Below are 12,106 nucleotides of genomic sequence, written 5' to 3' on the forward strand. Positions count from 1 at the left end.
TTAAACCTAAATTAAACCTAAAAACCCTAGCCACCTCCTATCCCTATAAATATACTCCCATTCTCACCAAAAAGCTAATGCCAACATGACACACCCCATCCCGAAGGAGGGCGTGCTGGCCGTCACGTGAGAGTGACGTAACCATTTACACAGTTCGGAAGTTTTAAGAAAAATTACAATTACTAAGATGAGACACCCGAGGGTGAGTCATACTTTTGTGAATTCTGTCAGAACACCGTTGGATTCCTCGTGGCCACCAAAGCTCTGCTAACTTGAACCTGGAGGGGCGCAAAACAAAATTGAGTGGGTCAGTAAAACAAAGTTTTTCGAAGACTTTTCATTTAAAACATTTATAACCCCTCACCGTAAAACCTGTATACTTTCCCAGAAAATAGTATATATATAAACATATATATAAGCAAAAATCTCAAATCTCAAACCTTTAACACTTTTCAGAAAAATATATATATATAACCATATGAAATCTCAAAACTTGAATCCCAAATCTTTAACATTTTTCAAGAAAAACATGCCATGCCATAAATCAAAATATAAATCAGGTGAAATAAGGAATCAATCGGAGACCCTGCAGTTGGTCCTATACGATTAATTCAATAGCTCAATATCTCACTAAGCCGGAGTCACCACAGTGACCTATACGGCCCTACTCTGCACATCACTCGGAACTACGTAAGGTAGTCTGTACGATGAAAGGTGTAAAAATACGCTCTAGTGCTTCTCTCATCAATCATCAGCGCGCATAACTAAGATCACCCACTAGTCGGAATCACGCCTAGTGATCTATACGACTAGCATGTCGGAACCCTCACATGGTCTGTACGACATCCACCTACTTGGATCCAAGGCGAGCGTGCGGTGTGGTGAATAAAATAAGCACTAACACCTAGGGTGCAGATTATGAGCTCAAATTATATCAACATCAACCAATTCAATGCATAAATGAACTCACCTGACTTACCTTTGCCTCCACAGCACCATGCAATATGTATGCATCATATATCAATCATATAATTCATAAACCAATCCATGATTTTCAAATAATTCTATGCATGGCATGTTCAAAACATATTTTCATATAAAACATTTTCTGGGAAAAACAGTAGTATATAGGTAATACGAAAACAAAACTGCCCACTCACCTGGAGTTCGCTCAACAACTCCCTAGCACCACACATCAAGGCGTCATGAAGATTAGCGCCTAGAACAATAATCAAACCCAACCTCAGAAATCCTGCCGATAGAATACATAACTTATATAAGACACGTCACTACGTAGTTCGATCCGGATGATCTGCAATTCAGATTTCAAATCCGAAACTTCCAGAGGTCCACAATATACCTCTAGGACAACATCCTAAAATTTCGTTACCATCCAACGGTCGGATCTCCGTCAATTTCCAAAACTAAGTGACGGTTAACATTCTATTTTATGAACTTACAATTCCAATTCCGGAATATCCGTAAATCGGATTCCCAATCCGTAAGTTCCTATAATCATCAAATATTACGTATTACAACGTATCAAAGTTTGATGACGATCCAACGGTCGGATCGTCAATTCACATTTTCACCTAACCCCGAATCGTAACCAACTTAGGTTCAATTATTCAATTTACGTCCATCAATTATCAAAACAGAACCTAGAACCTTAATCACAAGCTAATAATGACATTGGCGGCCATTGGCCACGCGCCGCCGCGGGTGGCGGTTGGCCGCCCCCGGCTCGCCGGAAAATTCAACTATTTCCAAAAATTACCAAAATTTGCAGATTTGAAGATCTCAATGAGTAGAACAACTTTCATACCTGAGACCAAGGCCAATTTGGCCTGGAAGTGCTTCAATTTCACCAAAACCGTGAAGAACCCTAGAATTTGGGTGTTTCCAATTCGACCTTCAAACTTGTTCCAACGCCTCAATTACCTCTTGGGCTTTGTTCTAGGTCCTAAAGGAATGCTAAAGGTGTTAGTAATTGAAAGAAAACATTTCAAAATTTGGAGAATTTAAACAAAAGGGTCGCGGCACCCGTAGGGGTGTGCTTCGCGAAATCACAACGAAATTCAATGATTCTTGGGGTGAAACGTAAAGAGGGAAGGCCTAGATGATGATTAGGAGTGGTACCTTGACTCAATTCGTCGGAAATTTGGACGAAATCCATCGAATTTGGGCGTGGGCACCGCCGGGTCGAAACGACCCACGGGTTCTCCCCAACCCACTTCCTCTTTTCCTCCGCTTCTCACCCTCTCTCCCTTCCTCCTTTCCCTGTTCCGATTGGTCAGTTTCTTCCTCTCTCTGCCTCTGATTCGCTCTCTCTCCTTCTTCTCCGATTGGGCAGTTTTTTGCCCAATCTCTCTTCTTCTTCTCTGTTTTCTGGTTCTTCCCACGCACACACCCACACAAAACTTTCATTTTTCTCATCCCAGCCATCCATTTCAAAATCCTTTAATCTGGGCCATCCAATTTCAAAATCCTTTATTAAAACTTTAAAAATTCTTAAAATTAGGGACGGGCTGTCACAATCTACCCACCTTACAGAAATTTCGTCCTCGAAATTTACACAATCTTTACAATCCATCAATATCCATGAAACAGCCCGAAACACATCTCTCTCATTCGATTCTTTGACTTTCAAGTAGTTTCTTCCACTGAAAGATTCCTCCATAAATTTTCACCAAACTCAGAGTCTTGAATATCATCCGTCCCCAATTCTAACAATTTCGAAACACAAGACATAGCTTTCCACGGCCTTATGGCGTTACTCTAGGGAACAAACTGAAGGAACCAACATACCCAAGAAGTTTAACAGATCCCAATCTCCTTTTTCCATAAAACAAATAAATAACTGTTGCGCTTATCTGGAAAGGTTGATGTTCTCATACTGAAGTAACATGCGCTGACGTCACAAGTCAATCAATTATTATTCAAACTCCAACCTAACTATTTGGTATACGAGGAAGCTTGTCCATGAAATCCATAGTAATATTCTCCCATTTCCGCCGTGGAATGGGAAATGACTACATTATTCCAAAAGACTTATTTCTTTCTGCTCTAACCTGATGACTGATGATACGCCTACTAACATACTTCGCCATTCCTCTTTTCATACCCGTCAATAGTACATGAACGAATGGTATGATAAATCTTAGTACTTTTAGGATGCATTGTAGAAGTGGAATAATGTACATCGTCAAAATTGCTTTCTTTAATTCCACACCATTAGGCATAAATACTTTGTTCCCTTGCATAAGCTTGCTATCTGATTCTCTAACTCTAAGGTCCTTCTTTATCCCGTTATTCCTTGCTTTAAATAAATTCTTGAATTTCTTCGTCAAACGCTTGAGTATCGAGTACGATCTACCAAATGGGTCCAACTTAGAAATTAGCAAGTAAGGCTTCTTCTCGATTTTTGATACTCAACTTTACTCCAGTAGATTTCAAATCCACAAGAAGATGAACATAGCAAGTGTACCAAGCATTAATTCTCACTGGGGTCTTCCTACTAAATGCATCAGCCACAACATTAGCTTGACCACCCTCGTCACACAATCATAATCACTAAGCAACTCATTCCACCTTTGTTGCCTAAGATTAAGATACCTCTGAATAAACAGATATTGGGTACTCTTTTGATTTGTAACAATCATGCACTTTTCTTCCCATAAAGACAATGTCTCCAAATTCTCAAAGCAAAGATGATAGCTGCTAATTCCAAATTATAATTAGGGTAATTCATCTTATGAGATCCCAATGGCCATGAAGCATAGGCAATCATCCTACCATGTTGCATCAACGCGCATTCAAGAACATTCAAAGAAGTATTACTATAGACCACGTAATTACCACTATCGTTTGGGAGTGCGAAAACAGATGCATGAGTGAGGGAATACTTTACTTGCTGAAGCTCTACTCACAATTTTTCATCCCACTCAAACTTAACCTCTTTTCTCATCAATCTCGCCAAGGGCGAAGCAATAATTAAAATCTTGGACGAACTATCGACAATATCCTGCTAATCCGAGAAAACTCTGAACCTCAGTCACGGTTCGCAATTGTTCCAAATTCTCAATCGTTGCTACTCTTTTAAGAATCCACTTGAATACCTTAAGTAGATATAATTAATTTATCCAACATTAGCATTTGCTAAACTTAGCATACATCAACGTTCCTTCAATCTTTGCAACACCAACTTTAAATATCTAGCATGCACTGCTCTAATCTTATCAATCTCGTCAATGGCAACAACAACAAGCCGATCTAGATATCACTGGAATACTTCCTTCAGTAAGCTCATAAAAGTAGCAGGTGCATTCGTCACTCCGTATGGCATCCCAACTTGAAATGACCATAACGAGTCCTGGATTCAGTCTTATGGACATCCCCACTGTTAATCTTCAACTAATATCATTCAGACCTCAAGTCAATCTCAGAAAGTACCCAGGCGCCTCAGAGCTGATCAAATAATCATTAATACACAACAATGGATAACAGCTCTCAATCGTTACCCGATTCAATTACCTAATATCAATGCCTAGCCTTAATGTCCACTTTCTTCCTCACAAATAAACCGGAGCTTTTCCAATGTGATATAATAAGTTGAATGGAACTTTTAACTCAACCTGAACCAATTTCTAACATAGGATTGTACCTAAAAACAATTCAATAATGGAACCCACATCTCTGCCTGGCGGCAATCTAGGTAAGTCATCTGGAAATACACCAAGAAAATGTCTAACCATCTTTACATCTTCCATACTATTAGGATCAACATCATTTAGCACCATATGAACTCAATATCTTGGCAGCCTTTTGATAACAATCTTCTTTGCTCTCTCAACAGGAATAATGGCATAACTCACTCCACTTTACTTACCCCCAAAAGTAACCTCTGGTCATCCAGGTCAACAAAAATTAACTGATTCCCCATAGCAATCTAGCTTGACACAATTATACTGCACCCACTGGTGCCAAAAAAATCACCTCAAAATCCATAATATCCAACGGAATAAAATTCACTGACATGACATTTTTCACCATCACTGGACACCCTTAATAAACCAAATCAACATAAAGTGCCTTACTTGTTTACTTACTTAACGAATCCAACAAATAAGTTATAAATATTACGGTCTGCAGCCCGCAATACAAATAACTCACTGTTGTCTCGATAACTAAGTAACAATTCCTGAGGGGTGTAATATTATCATCTTGTTCTTCCTTAGAAATACATAAATACGCCTCGATCGTGCTCCAACATTACTTTCTTTGGCAACATCGACCATAATAAGAAATATATCAGCCGGAGTCAGCTAGAATGACCTGTACGACTGAGTCTACAACTCGACCATCCATGCTAGCACATAAGTCGGAGTCACATATAGTGACCTGTACGACTTACTCGTCAATATTTCCAAGTGATATGTTAAGGAAGACTATTGGGTAACAACTGATTCCAGGGACAATTCATACCTCTATGTCCCATCCGTCCACATGAACACATTCACTGATTCCCACACTCTCCAAAGTGTCTAATATTATACCTATGGCACAAAGGTACATTTCCCTTACTCGAGTCACCTTGTCTTTAAGATCTGGGATCACCCGTAAATCTATCACTTCGCCTCGGACCAGTGGCACTAAAACCTCAGTTGGAAGAATTAGTTCTAACTTCACTTCTTTTGAAGCTCTGAGTCTTTCGACGTCCTTGATATGACGGATCTTTAACTTTCTCACCTTTCCTCTAATTACCATTCTTTTCTTATTCTTCTTTACTCTCGCTGATCATATTCTCAAAGTCCTCAAAGCCCAACAACATCTCGTAAACTCCTGGTAAAAAGTACAATGGATTGTGGTCGCCAAAGAACGTCACTTCTTCTTATTATCCCGCCAAAAACGACATAACACCTCGACCGGATTAGTAACAACATCCGAATGGAAACAAGGCAAGTCTGTATTCAAATTTAACTTATAATCAGTCTCAAAGGTTCCTTTAGATAATAGACTGAATCATAGTGACAATAATTTCCCCCCAAACTACTATATCAGGGAATTTAGGCTCATCCGAACTACGTGGCTCGCTATGAGGCGGTATAGTTCTGACAGAAGACACTAGGAAATTCTCAAGATGTCCAGAATTGCAACCTAGGCTCTGATACCAACTGACACACCCCATCCCGAAGGAGGGCGTGCTGGCCGTCACGTGAGAGTGACGTAACCATTTACACAGTTCGGAAGTTTTAAGAAACATTACAATTACTAAGATGAGACACCCGAGGGTGAGTCATACTTTTGTGAATTCTGTCAGAACACCGTTGGATTCCTCGTGGCCACCAAAGCTCTGCTAACTTGAACCTGGAGGGGCGCAAAACAAAATTGAGTGGGTCAGTAAAACAAAGTTTTTCGAAGACTTTTCATTTAAAACATTTATAACCCCTCACCGTAAAACCTGTATACTTTCCCAGAAAATAGTATATATATAAACATATATATAAGCAAAAATCTCAAATCTCAAACCTTTAACACTTTTCAGAAAAATATATATATATAACCATATGAAATCTCAAAACTTGAATCCCAAATCTTTAACATTTTTCAAGAAAAACATGCCATGCCATAAATCAAAATATAAATCAGGTGAAATAAGGAATCAATCGGAGACCCTGCAGTTGGTCCTATACGATTAATTCAATAGCTCAATATCTCACTAAGCCGGAGTCACCACAGTGACCTATACGGCCCTACTCTGCACATCACTCGGAACTACGTAAGGTAGTCTGTACGATGAAAGGTGTAAAAATACGCTCTAGTGCTTCTCTCATCAATCATCAGCGCGCATAACTAAGATCACCCACTAGTCGGAATCACGCCTAGTGATCTATACGACTAGCATGTCGGAACCCTCACATGGTCTGTACGACATCCACCTACTTGGATCCAAGGCGAGCGTGCGGTGTGGTGAATAAAATAAGCACTAACACCTAGGGTGCAGATTATGAGCTCAAATTATATCAACATCAACCAATTCAATGCATAAATGAACTCACCTGACTTACCTTTGCCTCCACAGCACCATGCAATATGTATGCATCATATATCAATCATATAATTCATAAACCAATCCATGATTTTCAAATAATTCTATGCATGGCATGTTCAAAACATATTTTCATATAAAACATTTTCTGGGAAAAACAGTAGTATATAGGTAATACGAAAACAAAACTGCCCACTCACCTGGAGTTCGCTCAACAACTCCCTAGCACCACACATCAAGGCGTCATGAAGATTAGCGCCTAGAACAATAATCAAACCCAACCTCAGAAATCCTGCCGATAGAATACATAACTTATATAAGACACGTCACTACGTAGTTCGATCCGGATGATCTGCAATTCAGATTTCAAATCCGAAACTTCCAGAGGTCCACAATATACCTCTAGGACAACATCCTAAAATTTCGTTACCATCCAACGGTCGGATCTCCGTCAATTTCCAAAACTAAGTGACGGTTAACATTCTATTTTATGAACTTACAATTCCAATTCCGGAATATCCGTAAATCGGATTCCCAATCCGTAAGTTCCTATAATCATCAAATATTACGTATTACAACGTATCAAAGTTTGATGACGATCCAACGGTCGGATCGTCAATTCACATTTTCACCTAACCCCGAATCGTAACCAACTTAGGTTCAATTATTCAATTTACGTCCATCAATTATCAAAACAGAACCTAGAACCTTAATCACAAGCTAATAATGACATTGGCGGCCATTGGCCACGCGCCGCCGCGCGGGCCGCCGCGGGTGGCGGTTGGCCGCCCCCGGCTCGCCGGAAAATTCAACTATTTCCAAAAATTACTAAAATTTGCAGATTTGAAGATCTCAATGAGTAGAACAACTTTCATACCTGAGACCAAGGCCAATTTGGCCTGGAAGTGCTTCAATTTCACCAAAACCGTGAAGAACCCTAGAATTTGGGTGTTTCCAATTCGACCTTCAAACTTGTTCCAACGCCTCAATTACCTCTTGGGCTTTGTTCTAGGTCCTAAAGGAATGCTAAAGGTGTTAGTAATTGAAAGAAAACATTTCAAAATTTGGAGAATTTAAACAAAAGGGTCGCGGCACCCGTAGGGGTGTTCTTCGCGAAATCACAACGAAATTCAATGATTCTTGGGGTGAAACGTAAAGAGGGAAGGCCTAGATGATGATTAGGAGTGGTACCTTGACTCAATTCGTCGGAAATTTGGACGAAATCCATCGAATTTGGGCGTGGGCACCGCCGGGTCGAAACGACCCACGGGTTCTCCCCAACCCACTTCCTCTTTTCCTCCGCTTCTCACCCTCTCTCCCTTCCTCCTTTCCCTGTTCCGATTGGTCAGTTTCTTCCTCTCTCTGCCTCTGATTCGCTCTCTCTCCTTCTTCTCCGATTGGGCAGTTTTTTGCCCAATCTCTCTTCTTCTTCTCTGTTTTCTGGTTCTTCCCACGCACACACCCACACAAAACTTTCATTTTTCTCATCCCAGCCATCCATTTCAAAATCCTTTAATCTGGGCCATCCAATTTCAAAATCCTTTATTAAAACTTTAAAAATTCTTAAAATTAGGGACGGGCTGTCACACAACACTTTGGCAAAAATCCCAAAATTCTCTAAACACTCTTTCTCTCTAAATTCTAACTTTGGCATCGGAGGTTCTTCGGCCAAAGCGCCCCCCATTCATCGTGGGCGCGTGAGGCTCTTGGCCTTAACCTAAGGTGTTAATTGTTTTGTAGGTGCAAAATCGTCCAAGATCGAGGAGGAAGAAATTTGCATCCACAAATTGGTGCTTTCATTGAGAGTTGAAATCCATACTCGTAGAAGACTCTCGCACAAAAAGGTTTTTTCTTTATTTTCTAGTCCATTTGAATATTTTTCATACGTTCTTATTATTAGAATTTTTTACTTGCAAAGGTTCTTTGATAAAACGTATAAGCAAAATATAATGGCTAGAAATTTAGAAAATTCCACAAGTGAAAATTCTAATGTTCAAGAAATGGGATTGCGGAGATCCGTGAGGCTAAATGCGACAATAAGGGGAGCGGCATCATCATCACGAGCTTCCACCATGGGAACCACCGTGGTGGCTACCTCGGTAGCCACCCGCGGCGAGGTCCATGGTGCCTTCACCACAGCAACAACAGTCGAACACCGTATGAAATGAAGGTAGAAGAGAAACACGGCTTATTCTTCTTCTTGTTTCGGGCTTTCTACGACATGTTCTTGGGCTCAATTTCAATTAGCCCGCAATTGGGTTTTGGGTTGGACTTTATTTTTTACTCGCTAAAGGATATGACAAGACTCGGTTATTCACTTTTTTCAAACCCGAAAAAACTATGAGGAATTTCCACCTTCACCGCAATTGGGTTTTAGGTTGACTTTATACAAACCCCCAAATCTCATCCTAGGTTTTCTCCTTTTTCTTTCTTTAATAAAAACTAATTAAATATATAGTGAAAACTTTGGCAAATTGTAAGTTAAAGGGTGTTTTAATCGTTAATTTTTTTATATTATTATTAATTTTTAATCTCAGTAATTTCGTTTCATAATATCATAAATATGAACATGTATAATAAATTGAAATATATACATTTTATTTATCAAAATTTGATCATTCTTTTTTAGTACATCGATATTTTTACACTAAGGGAAGGAGGAGTTCGGCTAAGTCACACAATGGATAGCCTAATTTGGTATCGAATTCACCATTCACGATATTCGAACCTGAGATATCTCACATGTACCAATTTTCTTTTATTATGCCACCATTCCTCCTATGCCGACTTATCTCCAATGTCTTGTGTGTGTTTGTAGGAACATAGAAGGAGACTGAAAAATGAAACAGGTTAAAACAACGTATGATGAGGCTGTTAAGAGCTTGAGATTAGGTAAAAACAATTATTCATTAAATACGTGGCACCACCAATTTTTAGTTAATCTATCCACATCAAAAGTCGAGACTCCAGTATATAATTTGGTGCAAAAACATGCCCCGTAGGCAGAATCAAATATGATATGTATGGGCTTAAACTCTTGACTAGAATCCCTGTGGAATGCTTTTAGCAATAGTTGGAAGATGAACACCGATCGTATTTGCTTTATAAATAGATTTGTTTTCCCAATTCCAAGCTCGTAACAATTTTTTTAAAGAGCAACATTTTCGTTACGTAAGACACACCTTCTCTGAAATGCTTTTAACTTAACAAGAAAAAGTTTCATGGACTATCCATATTCAAGAGTAATACTTATGAGATATAGAAAAAAATGCAAAATATAGACAAGATCTTAAGATACTAACACTATGTTTGGATGAATAAATTTAATATTATTAAGGAATTTTCAAATGACAGAAATTAAAATGCCGATATTTTTTTTTCTAAAATTTGTGAATTTTCTTGTTTGGTAAACCCAAAAGAACAATGAAATTTGTTGATGCGCAAAATCAGCGAGGACTTTGGTACAACAGAAAGTGTTAAGTTTGTGACCTTCGCTATATTGCTCCGGTCACTAGTGTGGATAAGTAAGTAAATGGATAGGGACAGGGAAGTAAACACAAGGTGTATGTGGTTCACCTAGATTGGCTACGTCCACGGAGTAAAGGAGTTCTCATTAATTGTGAAGGGTTTACACAAGTACATAGGTTCAAGCTCTCCTTTAGTAAGTACTAGTGAATGATTTAGTGCTAATGACATTAAGAAATATTGTGAGAGAATGATCTCTATTTATAGAAGAGAGTTTCTAGTTTCATTCTGACATTGACACGTGTCGTGTGTGATTGGCTTATGATGTTGACACGTGTCGCGCTATGATTGGCTTCTAATGTCGACACGTGTCGCGCTGTGATTGGCCTCCTGGTTGGAGGGAAACTCTTCTGGGTCCTTGATGGTATAACGTTGACCGGTGCTCAGTAGTGTCGGAATTGGTCAAGTATGGTACAAACAGTGCTCTCCTAAGTTCTCGAGTGAGGGAAGCTCCTTGGTTGGGGACTTGCAAGATCCAAGCTATTGAGTAATCATGAAACTACTAAGTACCGAAGTGTGGTATCATTTTCATTTGCCTTATCTGTCTCATATGTAGATGTGGCATCTTCTATGGAAGTACTTTTCCTCCATCCAGGGATGGTATCTTTAATCAATGAAGATGCACAAGGTAATGTATCAATTTCACTTGAAGCTTACTTGTAGTTTCGGGCTTGATCAAGTGCGATACAAACCCTATAGTAGGAATCCCCCAAGTCGCCGAGCTAGGAGATTTGCCGAAGGAGGTAACAGACAAGGTAAGCAATCAGACTTCCAAGCAAGCAACCTGGATCGGAGGTTCGACTTCGGCTTCCGGTTGATTGTTCTCCTTCTCCTTGTGTCATAAATAGCAATAAGGATAAGGAGAAGCAAATGGAGAAGAGATAATATGAGATACTTTTGCTTTTAAAGAAGTAACTTTCCACAGGCTTATTCTTGAACTGGGTTGGAGGGCTCTCTGGTTTCCTCCAGAGTATAAGGCCGACTCAAGATTTTGAGGGTCAAAACAAGTCCATCAAATCTAGAGTACGTTCGACCCTGATGATATGAGATACTTTTGTTGTTGACAAAGTAGTGGATGTATCGGCACGTGTTCTGTTACGCTTGTCTCCACATGCTTTCTTGTATCCTTCTCACTTGCCCTATCTGTTCCTCAGGCAGATGTGGTATCTTCTCTGGAAGCATAAGATGTTGAAGATGAGTACTCGAGAGCAATACCAGGTAAGTAATCATGCAAGGGGTTCCAAGTAATCAATTCCTAACTAGAAGCTTGATTTCAAGTACTGACTGATTGCTCTCTTTCTCCTTGTCTTGCATGTAAGAACAAGGCCAAAGGAAAAGATAGGGAAAAAGCATGATATGAGATACTCTTGCTTTTAACCCTGATGATATGAGATAATATTGCTCTGGTGTGGCTTGTTTGCAGAGGTATTATCGGAAGGAAAAGAAGCTGAGTATTTCGCCCTCTCGGATGTGAAGAAAAGTTGAGCATTTTTTTTATTTGCAGGTCTGCCTGGCTGTGAAGGATGGAGGTCG

General features: G+C 39.6%; 1 protein-coding gene and 1 long non-coding RNA gene across 9 annotated transcripts in view; one reads left to right on the forward strand and one right to left on the reverse strand.

The window, feature by feature from the left end:
- The window catches only part of LOC126593539 (uncharacterized), a 91,990-nt gene that overhangs the window by 47,997 nt on the left and 31,887 nt on the right, over positions 1-12,106 (forward strand). The gene's annotated exons all lie outside the window — the stretch shown is intronic.
- On the reverse strand, positions 87-8,233 carry LOC126593547 (uncharacterized). 8 transcript variants are annotated; one of them, XR_007612993.1, is made up of 3 exons: positions 7,926-8,233; positions 1,161-1,219; positions 87-278 (listed from the first exon to the last, which is right to left on the reverse strand). It is a non-coding gene; the product is annotated as an uncharacterized LOC126593547 (long non-coding RNA). The 8 variants fall into 8 exon arrangements; XR_007612996.1 differs by having other exon boundaries at positions 1,161-1,252; XR_007612994.1 differs by lacking the exon at positions 1,161-1,219 and adding an exon at positions 7,249-7,307.

This window comes from Malus sylvestris, chromosome 12, assembly GCF_916048215.2.
Source record: "Malus sylvestris chromosome 12, drMalSylv7.2, whole genome shotgun sequence".
NCBI classification, from domain to species: Eukaryota; Viridiplantae; Streptophyta; class Magnoliopsida; order Rosales; family Rosaceae; genus Malus; species Malus sylvestris.